Source organism: Pseudorca crassidens, chromosome 3, assembly GCF_039906515.1.
Source record: "Pseudorca crassidens isolate mPseCra1 chromosome 3, mPseCra1.hap1, whole genome shotgun sequence".
NCBI classification, from domain to species: domain Eukaryota; kingdom Metazoa; phylum Chordata; class Mammalia; order Artiodactyla; family Delphinidae; genus Pseudorca; species Pseudorca crassidens.
In genome coordinates, this window is record NC_090298.1 from 17,945,065 (window position 1) to 17,962,986 (window position 17,922).

At 33.0% G+C, this 17,922-nt stretch overlaps 1 pseudogene; it reads right to left on the reverse strand.

The window, feature by feature from the left end:
* Positions 1-16,689: 16,689 nt before the first annotated feature.
* On the reverse strand, positions 16,690-17,320 carry LOC137220608 (UBX domain-containing protein 2A pseudogene; annotated as a pseudogene).
* Positions 17,321-17,922: the final 602 nt, after the last annotated feature.

Consider the following 17,922-nt stretch of genomic DNA (forward strand, 5'->3'; position numbering starts at 1 on the left):
GCTGCATCCCGTAGATTTTGGATCATCGTGTTTTCATTGTCATTTGTTTCTAGGTATTTTTTGATTTCCTCTTTGAATTCTTCAGTGATCTCTTGATTATTTAGTAATGTATTGTTTAGTCTCCATGTGTTTGTGTTTTTACATTTTTTTCTCTGTAATTCATTTCTTATCTCATAGCATTGTGGTCAGAAAAGTTGCTTGATATGATTTCAGTTTTCTTAAATTTACTGAGGCTTGATTTGTGACCCAAGATGTGATCTATTCTGGAGAATGTTCCATGCGCACTTGAGAAGAAAGTGTAATCTGCTGTTTTTGGATGGAATGTCCTTTAAATATCAATTAAATCTATCTGGTCTGTTGTGTCATTTAAAGCTTCTGTTTCCTTATTTATTTTCATTTTGCATGATCTGTCCATTGGTGCAAGTGAGGTGTTAAAGTCCCCCACTATTATTGTTTTACTGTCGATTTCCTCTTTTATAGCTGTCTTATGTATTGAGGTACTCCTATGTTAGGTGCATATATATATTTATAATTGTTATATCTTCTTCTTGGATTGATCCCTTTATTATTATGTATTGTCCTTCCTTGTCTCTTGTAAAATTCTTTATTTTAAAGTCTATTTTATCTGATATGAGTATTGCTACTCCAGCTTTGTTTTGATTTCCATTTGCATGGAATATCTTTTTTCATCCCCTCACTTTCAGTCTGTATGTGTCCCTAGGTCTGAAGTGGGTCTCTTATAGACAGCATATATATGGGTCTTGTTTTTGTATCCATTCAACAAGCCTGTGTCCTTTGGTTGGAGCATTTAATCCATTGACTTTTAAGGTAATTATCGATATGTGCATTCCTATTACCATTTTCTTAATGGGCTTTGGGTTTGTTTTTGTAGGTCGTTTTCTTCTCTTGTGTTTCCCACTTAGAGAAGTTCCTTTAGCATTTGTTGCAGAGCTGGTTTGGTGGTGCTGAATTCTCTTAGCTTTTGCTTGTCTGTAAAGCTTTTGATTTTTCCATCGTATCTGAATGAGATCCTTGCTGGGCAGAGTAATCTTTGTTGTAGGTTCTTCCGTTTCATCACTTTAAGTATATCATGCTACTCCCTTCTGGCTTGTATAGTTTCTGCTGAGAAATCAGCTGTTACCCTTATGGGAGTTCCCTTGTATGTTATTTGTCGTTTTTCCCTTGCTGCTTTCAATAATTTTTCTTTGTCTTTAATTTTTGCCAATTTGATTACTATGTGTCTCAGCGTGTTTCTCCTTGGGTTTATCCTGCATGGGACTCTCTGCACTTCCTGGACTTGGGTGGCTATTTCTTTTCCCATGTTAGGGAAATTTTCGACTATAATCTCTTCAAAGATTTTCTCAGCTTCTTTCTCTCTCCTTCCTCCTTCTGGGAGCCCTATAATGCGAATGTTGTTGCATTTAGTGTTTTCCCAGAGATCTCTTAGGCTGTCTTCATTTCTTTTCATTCATTTTTCTTTATTCTGTTCTGCACTCATGAATTCTACCATTCTGTCTTCCACGTCACTTATCCATTCTTCTGCCTCAGTTATTCTGCTATTGATTCCTTCTGGTGTTGTTTTCATTTCAGTTATTGTATTGTTCAGAACTCTGTTTCTTTGTTCTTTAATTCTTCTAGGTCTTTGTTAAACGTTTCTTGCATCTTCTTGATCTTTGCCTCCATTTTTTTCCCAAGGTGCTGGATCGTCTTCACTATCATTATTCTGAATTCTTTTTCTGGAAGGTTGCCTATCTCCACTTCATTTAGTTGTTTTTCTGGGGTTTTATCTTGTTCCTTCATCTGGTACCTAGCCCTCTGCCTTTTCATCTTGTCTGTCTTTCTGTGAATGTGGTTTTTGTTCCATAGGCTGCAGGATTGTAGTTCTCTTGTTTCTCCTTTCTGCCCTCTGGTGGTGTATGTATTTGTTTTTAATTTTATCATTTTTTGCTGTTTTAGAAGTATATTTTTAGGTGTCTATAAGTTCATTATATTATTTTTCATTTTGACCTTTAATCAGTATTTCTACTGAATTATTTCACCCTAAGTTCTTTATTTTGATATGTTATATCTAATTTTCATTGTAATATTTCTGTTTCTTCATTTCTTCATTTTCAAACAGACTACTGTTTCATTTTTATATCACTATTTATTTAGACTGAGTGTATTTAAATTTTTATTTAAATTTTATTTTTTCCTTACCATGGCTTTCTGGCTACTTCCTTCTGGGTTCCTTTTTCTCATCAGATATTTTGTATCGCTCATTTCGTTTATTTGTTCCTTTTGGAACTCCTCCTAAGTACTGTATTGCTTCTTTTCAAGTTATTTTGCATATTTTTAACTTCCTTATTAAAAAAGTTTCCTTGAGGGACTTACCTGGCGGTCCAGTGGTTAAGGGTTCCCTCTTCCAATGCAGGGGACATGGGTTCGATCCCTGGTCGGGGAACTAAGATCCCATATGCCACATGGTGTGGTCAAAAAAGAAAAAAAAAAAGTTTCCTCTCTTTATTGCTTCACTTCCATTCTGGATTATTATCTTACTTCTAGGTTAAAACTTTTGTAATTCTCTCTTCCGCAGATTTTCCCTTTTGTTGATTTAAACAAACCCTTTAATTGCCTCTCTATATAGCCATCTTGTCTTTAAATGATTTTTACTCTTAATTGTAAAGATGACATTCTTTTATCTCTTTGAGATTATATAGATATATAAAATATAAATTATGAGTATTTATTTTTATTAGTTGCTCATGTAATTGAGTTTCTAGGACTGTTTACAGTACTTCTCGTTTTGCTTGATAATTCTTTTTCTGCAACTTGTTTCCATATTTGATTTCCTGTCTCTTCAATCCAGCTCTCTGGATTGAATTTTTAATTTAGGAAGTCAGGCACTTAACACTCTATCTAACCAGTGGCCTCTGGATGGTTTGTTTATGGAGGCTAAGTGACTTGTAGAACTCCTTAAATGATTCTATATCAGAAGCTCAGCTTTCATCTCTATTGTAGATAGGTCAGATTTTTGGCATCTCTATTTCATAGTGAAAGCAATGGTGTGTTGGAGACTAGGGGCTGACTGAAATCTACTGTCTGAGTCAAACTGTCCACTGGGTTGTTTATTACCTCTTCCACAGATGATGATCTCTGATGGACATTAATATATAATGTGAACATTCTCACATTTTTTGCCTATTCCCATTGCAGCACCCACATGCTTCTCCAGAACAACTTTTCACCAAATTTCCAAAATTTCTACTCCTAGGTACCTGACCAACTAGACATGCTCTCTGCTACCATCATGAACTCATGTAAACGTTTAACTCATTCAACTTATCTTTCCACATAATGTAAATGAAAAAGTACAAGTTACTAAGATTTGGCTCCTGGAAGGATTTCCCTTCATCACTGCTGGGGGACTCTTTAGTTCTCACTAATACAGTCATTTTCCACTTTGGTGGCTTGATAATAATTACATAATGGGAAGTTTTGGCTACATGGTGTCTTGATATTCCATGGTTTGGCACTCAGGTTTTCAACAGGGTCCAGTAGCTATGTTATGAATGGTGTTGGCCACTCAGGTGTAGATAGAATGCTCTTGCTCTGAAACACTGGGAATATGCACTGCATTTTTTTTTTATTGGGTTCACAGATGACCCACCCGTTGTCTTTATGACAGACACCTCTAGAATCCTAGGGTCTGTTAGATCATATGGTCTAAGCAGCAGGCCTGCTTATATTGCAAGTCAGATATAAGTTCTTTGGCCACAGGCTTTAAAACTAGAAGCTTTTTGTGTCAAATGCTACATTGGTTGGAACAGTATTGTCAAGCATGAAATACGATGCTTCCAAAACCTAAAGTCCTACCAGGAATTATTCTTCTTTCCTAGCTGTAGAAGCTCTAAAATGCAATTATTTACTCTTTATTTTGAAGGGGATGCTCTGGCATGCAGTAGAAAAATGATTTCCTAAATTCTTTACCTTGGAAATTCCAAAAGAAACAGTAAGGCCCATACATGAAACCCCACCTGTGCAGGAAAAACAAGCATTGCTGCCATGGCATGAGCCAAGAAGTTCCTATTGTCACTGATACTACTACTATAGGCATAGACCTACCCACACTCAAGAAGCTTGTGCTTAGTCTAGCAGACATAGGCTTTGCCTGCTGAAACTGTAATCTGCTAAAGATTACCTGTAAATTTGCACTGCTGTTGAAATGTTGCCTCCTCTGTCCTTCTGCCTTATGCATTTCACACAACTGAATCAAGAAGACAGAGTCTAAATTATGCCCAGTCCTCTGGTTACATGCAAGTCTGTAAAATGTAGATTTAATCTTCTGTTCTCAATGATACAGGAGTGATCTTAGGAAGAAGTGGGAATAGACACTGAGTGTCAATAGTCAGCATCTTAAACATGTACAGTATTTGATGAGTATATGTAAAATGTTGAAAATATATGCCATTTTAAGCAAGAAATTTAAACACCATTCTCTCTTATACACAAGCAAATGCACTAGATCATTAAGTATTTAAACCTGACAGAATCATGCTTTGACTTCTTGGCAAACATCCCCTATATTAATCTCCTCGGGCTGCTACAGCAAAATACCACAGCTAGATGGCTTAAACAACACACATATATATTTTCTTTTCCTCATAGTTCTGGAGGCTAGAAATCCAAGATCAAGGTGTTGGCAGGTTTGGTTTCTTCTGAAGTCTCTCTCCTTGGCTTGCTGATGGCCACCTTCCCATAGTGTCCTCACATGATCGTTTCTGTGTGTCTATCTTTCACGTTTCTGTGTGTGTCCTAACATCCTCTTTTTATAAGGACAACAGTCATAATAGATTAGAGCCCACCCAAGTAACCTCATTTTAAGTTAATCACCTCTTGGGGAGAGGGAAATTCAGCCTATAACACTCCCCTCCCACATTTTTTTTTAATCTCACAAGCAGATTCCATGGAATAGGACCACTTGTATTCTCATAATCATTATGAAATTGTATAGAAGGTAATTCTCATGTACATTATTATAAACATTATTATAAAATTTAGGGTAAATTTTACTTTAAAATGTTAAAATTTATGTATATATAAATTGTTCAACCAAAATTACAAAATATCTAGGCTGAGTTATTTACACACCACATTAAAAAACTACCATGTGTAAAATATTAGATAGCTAGTGGGAACCTGCTGTATAGCACAGGGAGCTCAGCTCGATGCTCTGTGATGACCTAGATGGGTGGTATGCTGGGGGGGAGGGGAGTGTGCAAAGGAGGTCCAAGAGGGAGGAGATATATGTACACATATAGCTGATTCACTTCGCTGTATGGCAGAAACTAGCACAACATTGTAAAGCAAATATACTGTAAAAAAAAAACAAGTGAAGAAGTCCTTTTAACATTGTACAATGGTCATTATCATTACCAATTTATTCATTATGGCCCTAATAATTTCACTTTGAGAAATAAATCCAGTCTCTAAGATTATAAGAGACGGAAATGGATGTTTTTCACTTGGTTCAAACTAGTTAATTTGTTTTCTTTATAGATAGAAGGAGGAAACAGGTGCTTCTGTGATTTATGAAAGAATGTAGCTCACAATTATTATGATGAAATGTCAAAATTATGTTAATCTACATTGAATGATGAAAGCACTACAATCATAGCACAATCAAGTTAGAACAATGTTCTTAAATTCTAACTGGGCTTTGAATGAAATTGTTTTAACTATGCTAATTTAAAAGTTTCTTAAATGTTCCTGTGGCTCATTATCTTTCAACACATTATAATTATTTTCTGGTGCTGACAACTACAGTTTGGAATAGAAGCCCACTGGCATTTTCATAAATTATTTAAATGTAAAAATTGCTGTATAGTGGTTCATATGAGTCACTTTTATCACAGACAGTGTTCAAGGTATGAAGATTCAGTGACATATCATTTCTAGGTAGAATCAAGATGAGAAGTTTGGTCCAATTACTGCAAGGAATTCCAGTAATAAAATGCTATTTTTTTCTTAAATTGGCAACTCAGAAGGAAAGGTCAGATCTGGCATATGTTTGAGTATAAAAGTGAGCTTATTAATTTGGCTTATTATACACAAATATAACAAGTCATTTCTGGTACACTTACTGCTTTTTATCCAAGGTAAAATAATTTATTAAATTCAGAAAAAGTCACACAAGATTACAGAAAGCTGTTATTTTCAAGTCAGTTTGAGTGTGTCTCAAACAAATAATTATTTTCAGATATATTTTAGGAATTCAACCATATATATATATGATTGAAATTTAGTTCACATACCATAGAATTCATTTATCAAAGTATATAATTCAGTGTTTTTAGTATATTCACAGTCTTGCAATCATCACCACTATCAATTTTAGAACATTTTTATTACCACAAAAGGAAACTCCTGACCAATTAGCTGTCACCCTCCACCCCAGTGCCAGTCCTAGGCAAATACCAATCTACTCTCTGTCTCTATAGATTTGTCAGTGTGGACATTACATATAGATGACATCATACAATATGTGATCTTTTGTAACTGACTCTTCTCACTTAGTATAATGTTTTCAATGTTCATTCATATTCTTGCATGTATCAGTATTACATTCCTTTAAATTAACAAATAATGTTGCATTGTATGGAGATACCAAAAGTTATTTATCCATTCATCAGTTGACGGACATTTGGCTTGTTTCCATTTTTTGGCTGTTATAAATAATGTTCTAAATAATGCTTCTATAAACTTTGTGTGCATGTGTTTTATTTCTCTGGTATATTTCTAGGAGAGGAATTATGAAGTCATGTAGCAATTCTATGTTTAATCTTTTGAGAAACTGCCAGACTTTTCTAAAGTGGCTTTACCATTTTACATTTCTACTAGTCAAATATGAGGATTCTAGTTTCTCACATTCTCACCAACGCATGTTATCTGTCACTTTGATTAAAGCTATCCTAGTAAATATGAAATTATATAACATTATGGTATGATTGTCTCGTATTCATATATCAGTTAGTAGCAAATGTCCTCAAGTTATCACTAATGACCACTTAAATTGTGCTGGATGAGCCATTATGTATGCTGAGCGTACAACTGCAAACACTGATTTAAATAATTGATAGAGATATCAGTAAAAGAAGAAAGAGTAGAAGGACAAGGGAAGAGCAATATAATAATGTTCCATTTATTGGATATATTATATTTTGTTTCTCCATTCATTGGTTGGGGGACATTTGGATGTCCCCCAAAAAAGAATAACAGGGAAAGAAGATATACTAGCATGAATAATGAGGTGATTTTAACTTTAAAGGGCATCAACTCTCTTTAATGTCCCAGAAAAATAAGTTCAATCTAGAATCCTATACTCAGGCAACTGATCAAACAAATTGGATAACAAAATAAAGAGATTTCAGGTATAGATATTTCAACAAACAAAATAAAACACATACAAAACACAAAAATCTCTCATGTACTCTTTCTTAGGAAGCTAAACTAATTAAAATGAAAGAATAAAAAGTGAAAGAAGAAGATAGAGCAGCCTCTTCAAAGGAAGATGCTCAGCAGATCTGGGAAAGTAAGAAAATGCCCAGGATGCTGGAACAGGCATTTCCTTCCAAGCAACTCACTCTTAGGCTCTTAGAGTGAGGAGAAAAGATTTCAGCATTAAACATTTTTTCTCCAGAAAATAAACTGAAATCACAGGTAGTACAACAAGTTAGTGTGGAAATTTGACTGAGAGGTTGAAGAAGATGTAGAGAGAATTCTCTTGGAAATAAAGCAAAACTATACGTAAAGATATATATATATATATATATATATATAAAACAAGTTGTGCATGAAAGGTAATTTAACAATAATACACTGAGCAGCTCAAAAGTGTAAATATATGTACCTAAAATCAAAATAAGCCCTGCATATTGATTTAACCCAATGGTGATTTAACAATAATTGCAGATGTAAGGAGGGGGAAAATGGTATGACGTGGTAAGAGAAATAAATCGTCATCTCTTACAATAGGAAATTAATAGGTGTTTAAAATGATAATTTATTATTGCAGTATAGGCATATAATTTAAAGTTATGGTTGGGTATATGAGAAGCACAGGAAAAAGAGTTTAGGTACTTTTTTATATGGAGATGAATTAGGAGTGGGGATGAATTGATCCTTGGATTCCTCTACCTTGGATATTTTTCTTTGATTATTTTAAAATATTATGTTATTAACATATTCATAGACTGTTATAAAATTTTGTAAATAATTTGTTGTATAAGTGGCAATTTACTATAATGGTATCCTCATTAATGAAAGCAAAAACGATGGGAAGATAAAACACTGCACTGCATTGCCTAAAGATTCTTTTCTAATTGGAGAATGCATTTCTTAACCTCAAATCTTTTATTTCCTCTTTCGTGCTTTTCTAAAAAAAAATATTGTTTCTTGAACTTTGAAGATAATTGTTCTAACAATATTATCTAACCAGGAAGAGCTCATGCTCTTCCTTCTCTTTTCCTTTCTGGTTCAAGTCTCATCCTTGGTTTTCCATTTTTTTTTTTTTTTGAAAGTGATGTAATGGAACATTTATACATGCCATTATAGGGTTAAGAAAAGGGGGCAGGAATAGCAGAGATTCTGTAAGCTTCCTGATAGCAGGAACTAAGTTCACCATCATTTCCTGTATGGTTTCCCATATTGTTAAGGCCAGTTTGGTGCCAGTCTCTGCATGAAGATTTTCTATGTAGAAAAAAAAATCTCCTTAGAAAAAAATTCAGCATTATAATATATTCTCTTCTTTATTATATCGTCAGTCTCTTGTCACCATAAAATAGTATTTTGTACATTAAAATTCTCCAAATTCCCTAGCCAAGTGTTACATCTATGAAAGGTAATAAATATGAATATGAAATTTCAGTAAACTATTAAAGTGTTAATCAAGAATGGTTCTGTGACTCCTATTTAAAGGTAGTTTTCCAAATCTTGATTAATTATATGATTAGCTTTTAATAATAATATTGTTTGTTTTCTTAATCATAAAAGAACATGTAATCATAAAAGAACAAGTTATTCAAAATATATTAGTATTGTGGGTTTTTTTTACAACTCAGTGAATTATACGATTGCCTTTTTTTGGATATATGCTTAGTTCATTATCTGCACACATATTCACAAACAGAAGTTAAAGAAACTCACAGAATATTAGGTACAAGATAGAAATTTTAGAAGTTTAATTTCAGAATATATATTTATTTTATTTTAATTATGAGCTCCTTTTCTTGACTTAATTTCTTCATGTCTTCATTGACTAGATAATAGAATTTTCAATACTTGACTTTTTAGTGATATTCCCTATAAAAATACTAAGGAAAGTGAGTTTTTTGCATCCCAGTTCATGGAAGCAGCACTGTCAAAGGAGATTTAGATATTGTTAATGAGAAATAGTATTACTGGTGAAAATATGGGTACTAGAATGCATTTATTATCATTCCACAGTACTGGCACTTGGTAGGCTGGCCCAATCTCTAGGCCACTGAGGTTATTTACAAAGCCAAAAATAATTTATTTTTTAATAGAATGAGTTCACATCAGTAATTCTCTTTTAAATTTAATTATATAAAATGTTTTACTTTAATTTTATTTAATGTAAATTGCTCAATTTTTTTCTATAATATGCTTACTAAAACTTCTATAACCTCAGTCTCTTGTAATTGTATACTCTTTTTTAACCCTTTTACAACTCACTGATTACCTTTCTGTGGTCATTTTATTGACCTTAAAGCTTTTCAAAAAACTCTTGCCTCTAATTATTATTTAAAACAATTTGTCTTCATAATTATAAATTTCATATTTCAAGTAATCAAAGATTTATATAATGGAAAATGAGGTTAAATTTAAATATAGTCTTTATTCTTTCAGATAAATTGATTTTGTACTTTTCTTTCCCTTTTAGTGCATTTTGCTCATTCTACCATCATAAGTAATTTCTATTAATTCTGCCTAGAACAAAGCATATTTCATAATTACTCAATTCAGACAAGGAACCAGATACTACCATACAAATAAATTAAATATTGTTCATGAGTTGATTTAAAAAAATAATTGCAGAGATTGCATCTTTCCAGCTATCACTAATCAGGCTGTCTAGTTTTTGAAGGTCAAAAGGAAGAAAATAATAGAAGTTAGCCAATCAACCAACTCTGTAATGGTAAGCACAAAGGTCAAATATAATTATACAGAGATAGAAAGGAATATCAAGTGAAATTTTAATGTTTTATTCTTTATACTTAGATTTTCAAAAAGTATATATTCACCTATAACATTAACATAACTTTTAAGAAAAAAAAATGTAACGTCCAATTGGTTAACGATTATGTTCAGTAGTTGCTTTTGTGTTTTTACCGTGTGCTGGGGAAAAAGCTAAACAATAGGTATAAAGTAGTGAAAACATGTTTAGAGATAGCCAAGAGGAATGGTGGTATCAATCTAAGCTTAAAAACAAAGAAAGTATAGCTTATGGTGAATACATGAATGACAGAGATAAACTACAGTTTCTGGTCAAAGATGTTTTTTAATAACTTTACATATCAGTACATCAAAGAATACTCACTACCTTTAAATGAGCTGAACATATGTTTGTAAGTGTATTTCATTAAAAAATATATGTGAAAAGACAAAAAACTAACAAGCTAGGATGTGAAGAGTACTCGTCCAATGTCATCTAGAAGCAATGGACTTCATCTAGAGAGATGCAAGGCACTGCCTTTTGCTCTGAGCAGAGGTTCTCAAGTGTGGACCACAGATCATGCTGGTCCAATAACTGTCACTGCTCTGCCTAGATAGCGTGAGATTGAAAGTGAGCATTTCTATATGTTAATATCTAATTGAGAGAGTTTTCTGATGATCCTGAAAATAAAAACCTGTGTTTGTATTTAATATTTTTAATTTCATTTCTTCAGTACTTCACTTTAATTGGATTATGTAAAAGTATTAATATGTAAGAACTGTGTTTAAAATATTGGATGTAATATACTCTAGATCAGTGGCCCACAAATTTCAGCCTACTGGCCAAATATGCCATGCCTATGGACTGTGTTTTTAAGAGTTTTCATGGAACACAGCCAAAATCACTTGTGTATATGTACATAGTATTAGTAATAGTAAATCCCTATGAGAGAAAGTATTTTGCCATTTTCAAGTATTCAAATATATTAATCCATTTAGAAGAATTCTGGTTCAGTAGGAATCATTAGTATACATTATTCTTTTATGATACAGTGAAAAGGTATTAAATATATAATAGACCACTAACAGAATAAACCAGTTTCTCAATTTAAGATATTAGATTCTTAGACATTTGAATAGAGTTTCTGTGGAGGATTAATACGATTTTACATATTAATGTTATTCTACTTGAAAGGTATGTAACATTATTATAACTCCTCCCAAAATACACTCACCTTTTAAAAACAGATTTTAATCATGATTAATTCAGAAACCATTTATATTTTTAATTGACAGCTCATACATCGCATTGGTGCCACATATGTAACAGATGCTCAACAGTTTGTTGAATAAAAAAATGATAAGCAAGTCTATGAAATGAAATGGAACACAGATATGTAAACTTTCCTGAAAAAGGTAGAATTTGGCAATAGATTGATAAAATTATTGTAAAATTTTTAACTTTATTGCCAATTATGGTATAAGGTTTCTTAATAAAATAGATACTATATTTAAATATAAGATTTTAAAGCATTTTTTCCTTACTCAACATCGTTGGACATTTAAACACTTTCTATTATTTATGCCAGGTAATTTGGGGGTTTCAATGTAATGTTTAGATGTATATCACAATTCACATTGAATCACAAGTAGTTTTTTAGTGACTTTTAAAAAATGGTCTTACAAGACGTCCTAGAATCATCTAGTTCAGGGGTGCCCAACCTCCAAGTCACCTACCAGTACCAGTCCGTGACCTGTTAGGAACCAGGCCACACAGCAGGAGGTGAGTGGTAGACAAGTAAGTGAAGCTTCATCTGCCGCTCCCCCTCTCTCTCATTACTGCCTGATCATCCTCGCCCCCGTCCCCCGATCTGTGGAAAAACTGTCTTCCAGGAAACCAGTCCCTGGTGCCAAAAACATTGGGGACCGCTGCTCTAGTTAATAGATCTTTAAATATATTTTTCTCTGTTTCTTTCTGTTTCCCTTCCTGTCCTTACCTGAACCAGGGATTGTCTTGCATTTAGTAAACCTGTGCTTTTCTACTCTTGAGGCCAGTGCCAAATTCATAGATAAGTCTTTTTCTACAGTAGGCAGGCAAAGGATTCAGTTTCTGCTGAGCTTGTCTGACAGAGCAACATATTTTAATTATGTTATTCTAGAATTAGGAATTTTTTATAGCTGAATGGAATAAAAATCCAAATAATATACTGCTTAGTTGTAATATTATAGAATAGAAAATAGAGATATAAAACCAAATGAAAATGTAAAACATTATTTCTCAGCCTCTTAATGTTTTGTTGCAGGTCCTAAATGTTTAATGTTTATATTTATGCACTGTTTCCTAATTTTTTTTAATTAATTAATTTATTTTTATATTTATTTTTGGCTGTGTTGGGTCTTCATTTCTGTGCGAGGGCTTTCTCTAGTTGCGGCAAGCGGGGGCCGCTCTTCATCATGTCTAATTTTTTTAAGAATATATTTTTTTCTGTTCTTTAGTTGCTAGGTATGTGAGATGTTAGCAGCATGAATAGCCATATAATTCAAATATATTTTTCATTAATATTCTGAAAGCCAATATCATGTAGGGAAAGAAAAGCTACTTGTAATCAAGAAAATAAATTACCAGTGTTTCACTTATTTAATGACATGATAATACGTATACCAACCACCAAAATAATAAGCATTTGCTGTTATGATATGTAGATTCAGTTGAGGGCACCTAGGTGATTCACATGATCTTGAACCACTCATGGATATTTTGGGGGGCTGGCTGCTTCTCAGCCAATCTAGGCTGGTCTTGACAGCAATGGCTTAGTAGGATCAGATCTGCTCTACAAGCTCCTCATCCTCCAACAGGATAGCACATACAAGTTCTGATGGGAATACAAAGAAGAACTACAACAAGTGCAAACACACAGATCCTCTTGAGGCCTAGGCGTAGAACTAGTACCATGTAACTTCCACCTTCCTCTACTGGCCAAATTAATGCACATAAACAAGTGTAGAATCAGAGTGTACGAACACTACAAGGTTACATGGCAGAGGTCATGAATACAGAGAAGTGAAGATTTGGGACCAATGATGCAATCAACCACAGCAGTAAGTGTTCAATTACATTTAAAAGAAATAGATCTATGATGTAGTTTGCAAATAGTATCAAATTAAAAAATACAAATGAATATTCAAAAATTAAATTTCTGTGTTCTATTCACTTATGCCTTTTCATATTGCTGACTTAAAAAAATCAAAGTATAATTTATATAAGGTGAAATGTTCAACTATTAAGTACTGTTCAGTCAGTTTTCATGAATGCATATCAAGACACAGAATACTGATGCTTTCACTACCCCAGAAATTTCCCTCACAGTCTTTCCTAATCAATTCACTTCAACTTTATTAATTTTATACTAGATGTATATTAGTCACTTCATTAAGATAAAAAAAGAAATAAAAGGCATAGCTATTAGGAAGAAGAAACAAAGCTCTGAATTCTGAGAAGATTATGTATTCATGGAAAACTGAAGAATTTACAAGAAAAGTAATAAAATATAAAAAGTGGATATAGCAATGTTTCAGGATACAGTTACTATTAAAAATAAATTGTATTTATGTATATTAATGAAATACTAAAACTGACATTTAAAACAGCATCAAAAATTATCAAATACCAAAGTACAAATTTAACAGTGCAAGATTTTATAGACTCTAAGCTATAAAGCTTTGATGTTATAAATTGAAGAAGATTTAAAAAACTGTAGAAATATACCAGTAAGAGGTCAGTTCTCCTTAAACTGATGTGGATTTACTTTAGTTTCCCAACTTAACATTAAAATATTAGCTGTGATCTTTTCATTGGTGTCCTTTATCAGGGTGAGGAAACCTCCTTCCATTCATAATTTGCTGAGATATTTAATGAAAAATGTGTATTTTACCTTGTCAATACTTTCCTTGCCTCTATTGAAGTAAATAATATTCACTCAATCTGATAATGGTATGAAACAGTAATTTTTGAATGATAATCTATTCTTTCATCCTTGTTATACACCTCATATGATAATACTGTGTTTTCCTTTTCCTAGAATGATGGATTTGATTCACTAATACTTTAATAACTTTTGCATCTGTTTTCATAAAACATACTACTCTGCAATTTTTTTGGCAATACCATTGTCTGGTTTTGCTATCAGGGTTGTAGTGGCCTCACCAAATGAGTTGAGAAACCTTTACTCTTTCTCTACTTTATGAAAAACCTTACAAAAATTGCTATTCTTTCTTCTTTAAATGCCTAATTTAATTCATCAGTGGAGCAATCTAGAATTGGTGCTATATTGTGGGAAGATATTTATGAACTAAATATTCACATAGACATACAAATATTTAGGTTAGCCACTCTTCTTGAATAGGTGTTGGTTATGTGTGTCTTTTAGAGTATTTTTTTTTTTCCATTTGGATTTCAAATTTATTGGCATAGAATTCTTCAACATACCACTTGTTATTTTAACGTCTATGAGATATGTAGTAGGTGGTTTTGCTTTAATTCTTGACATTCGTAATCTGTTTTTTTTTTCTGTTTCCTTTTTTTCTTCATTATTTTGCTAGGGGTTCATGAATTTTATAGATATTTCTGGAGAAACAACTTCTCACTTTAGTCATTCTCTCATTTACTGATTTTCTCTTTTTTGTTTGTTTTCTATTTCATTGATTTTTACTGGTATTTATTTTTCTCCTTCTTCTTTAGTATTTGTTCTTTCTCTAACTTCTTTTTGTACTGGGAGCTTTGTTATAGGATGCATTCACATTTAGGATGATATCTTCTTAATTAACTGACCCTTTTAAGCTTATGGCCCTACCTTATAACCTTGAATTTTTCCTCATTTAAGAGCATCAACAATGGCTTTCTTATGATTAATGAATGCATGGTAGATATATGTCCCTTTCTCATGCATAATGCATGAATAATAAATTAGGTCCGTTCTCTCATTTTCAACCTGTTTGTGTTTTTATATTTACAGCAAGTTTCTTATAAGTGGCATATGGTTGAATCTCGCTATTTTTATCCAGTCTTATAATGCCTCCCTGTTAATTGAAGTGCTTAGTCTATTTACATGTAATGTAAATTATTCATATGTGTGCATTCAAGTCTAATATACTGCTATGTGATTTTGATTGTCTCATCCTTGTTCGTCTATTGTTCTCTCCTTAAATTGTGGGTGACTCAAATATTTTAAAAAAATTTATTTTATCTTGTTACATCTTTGTTGTTATTGTCATGTATGCATGTGTGTGTATATGTTTTGCATTAAAAATGCAATATTGATCTTTAACTTTGAACATTCTGTTTAAACTATTTTAATGTTTCATAAAATTTTATCTATCATATGTTTCAAAATTACCTTTCAACTTTTGTTGTTGTTTATTTTACCTCTATATATGCTGTAAAACCTCTACTATAATCTGAATTGTGTCCCCCCAAAACTCATAAGTTTAAGCCCTAATCCCCAATATGATTGTATTTTTATATAAAGCCTTTAAAGTAGTAATTAGGGTTCAATGATGTCATAAGGGTGGGAGTTTAATCTATGATGATCAGTGTTCTTATAATAAAAGGAGGAGATACCAGGGATGTACACACGCAGGATAAAGGCCATATGAAAGCACAGCAAAGAGATGCCCATGTGCAGGCCAAGGAGAAAGGCCATGGGAGGAACCATCTCCCCTGCTTGCACCTTCATCTTGAACTTCCAGTCTCCAGAAATGTGAGAATATAAATTGCTATGGTTTAAGTCATCCAGTGCAGGGCATTTTATATAATAAACTAATATACTTATGTTCTTTTATTATTTTTGACATTTTAATAAGCTACAAAATTTTATTCTTAAATATATATACATCCTAGATACAGTTGCCAAATTAATATTTGAGTATATCTTGATGTTACAGAATGAAAACTGAACACACTGTGAAGTTTAGTCATAGTTAAGGTGAAAAGAGAGTCTTGTAGTCTTTTGATTATATCTCAGTTATAAAATAATGACATTGATGCTTTTAACGTGCAATGCACTTTTTTTTTTTTAATTCACTGCTCTTTTTAAATCTGAGACAGCTAACATTTTAAAAAATCACTGCTGTTTGGGAAAGTAATGGATATGCCTTTAAATGAATCATAATGCAAACATATTTGCTTATTTATATGATGTTAAAATTCTTAATTATATAGCTACTAAAATGTACCTTATGTTGATTAAATGATATTTGAAAATGTGGAAAAATGCATTGAATTTCAGGAACATAGCTCCAGTCATAGTTAACTTTGCTAACTTGTACTTATTTTTAGAACTCTCATCAGAGGACAGTAAAATACGACCTGGATCAAAGGTCCAGTGAATATGACTTTTCCTTAATGCATTTTGGTCTGCATGTTTACTTACAATCATTATTCCTCTCCAAATTTCCCACTTAGTCCATTAAAAATTAATGCTATGAAAGTTCTCTAAAATGTTCAGCTCCTTTTTGGAGTCTCTCAATGATTGCAACATTGTACAAATCTGCTTCTTCCAGTGTGACTGTTTCATCTAGCAATTTGAGAAAAGGAAGTGGCACTGCCAGGGAAAGGGAGGACTTCTTTGAGACCCTTGGTATTTTCCAATGAAGTCTTTGATGTGGCTTACCCAAAACCTGTGACATGCAGCTCAAGCAGTGTTTAGAGGGAAATGAATAGCTATTAATGCCTACAGGAAATATAAAATTTCTGGAAGATCTTTTTCCATTTGGCTAACCAGATCTGTATTTTAGTGAAATGTTCCAGATTATTAGACAACAGGCAGAGTGTCTTTATTCTCATCCTCAATACTCTTTGCTTTAGAAAAAAATTTTGGTGTAGCACTTCCCAGTCTGTGATCCTGCCCTGAGAAGGGCTGGAATACAGTCTTCATTGACATACATAGTTCATTTTTCTTTTTTTTAATCTTTAACTAACATCCAGCATTTCTTTGTCAAAAATCTTTTGTAATTCTGAAGGTAATTCACCTTTTTGGTGGTGTTCAGAACCTACTTACTGACTTGCACCATCAGAATAACTTCTGAAATCATTAGCGACTTAGAATCCATTTTACCCTAGTTTTTTTTTTTTTTTTTTTTTTTTCCGGTACACGGGCCTCTCACTGCTGTGGCCTCTCCCTTTGCGGAGCACAGGCTCTGGATGCTCAGGCTCAGCGGCCATGGCTCATGGGCCCAGCCGCTCCACGGCACGTGGGATCTTCCCAGACCGGGGCACGAACTCGTGTCCCCTGCATCGGCAGGCGGACTCTCAACCACTGTACCACCAGGGAAGCCTGTTTTCAGTAGTTTTAGTATGAGGTACTTGGCTGTGTTTTTATTTGCATTTATCACACTTCAGGTTTCTTTGAACTTCTTTGATCTGTGGGAGGTTTTGTTTGTTTGTTTTTAAACATTTAAAACATTCTCAACCTTAATCTCTTAAAATATTTCTTGTGACCATTTCTCTCTTTCCTTCTTCTCCTCCTGGGTTTCCAGTACTTGTATATTTGAATGTTTTCATATTGTCCCATGGTTTTCAATTATTTATTCCATTTTTTCTCTGTCTTATTTTTGTGCTCGAGGTAAGAGAATTTCTATTGTCACATCTTCAAGTTCAAAATTATTTCCTTTGTTTTGTCTGTTCTGAATATACCATGTCAATCTAGCTTGTAG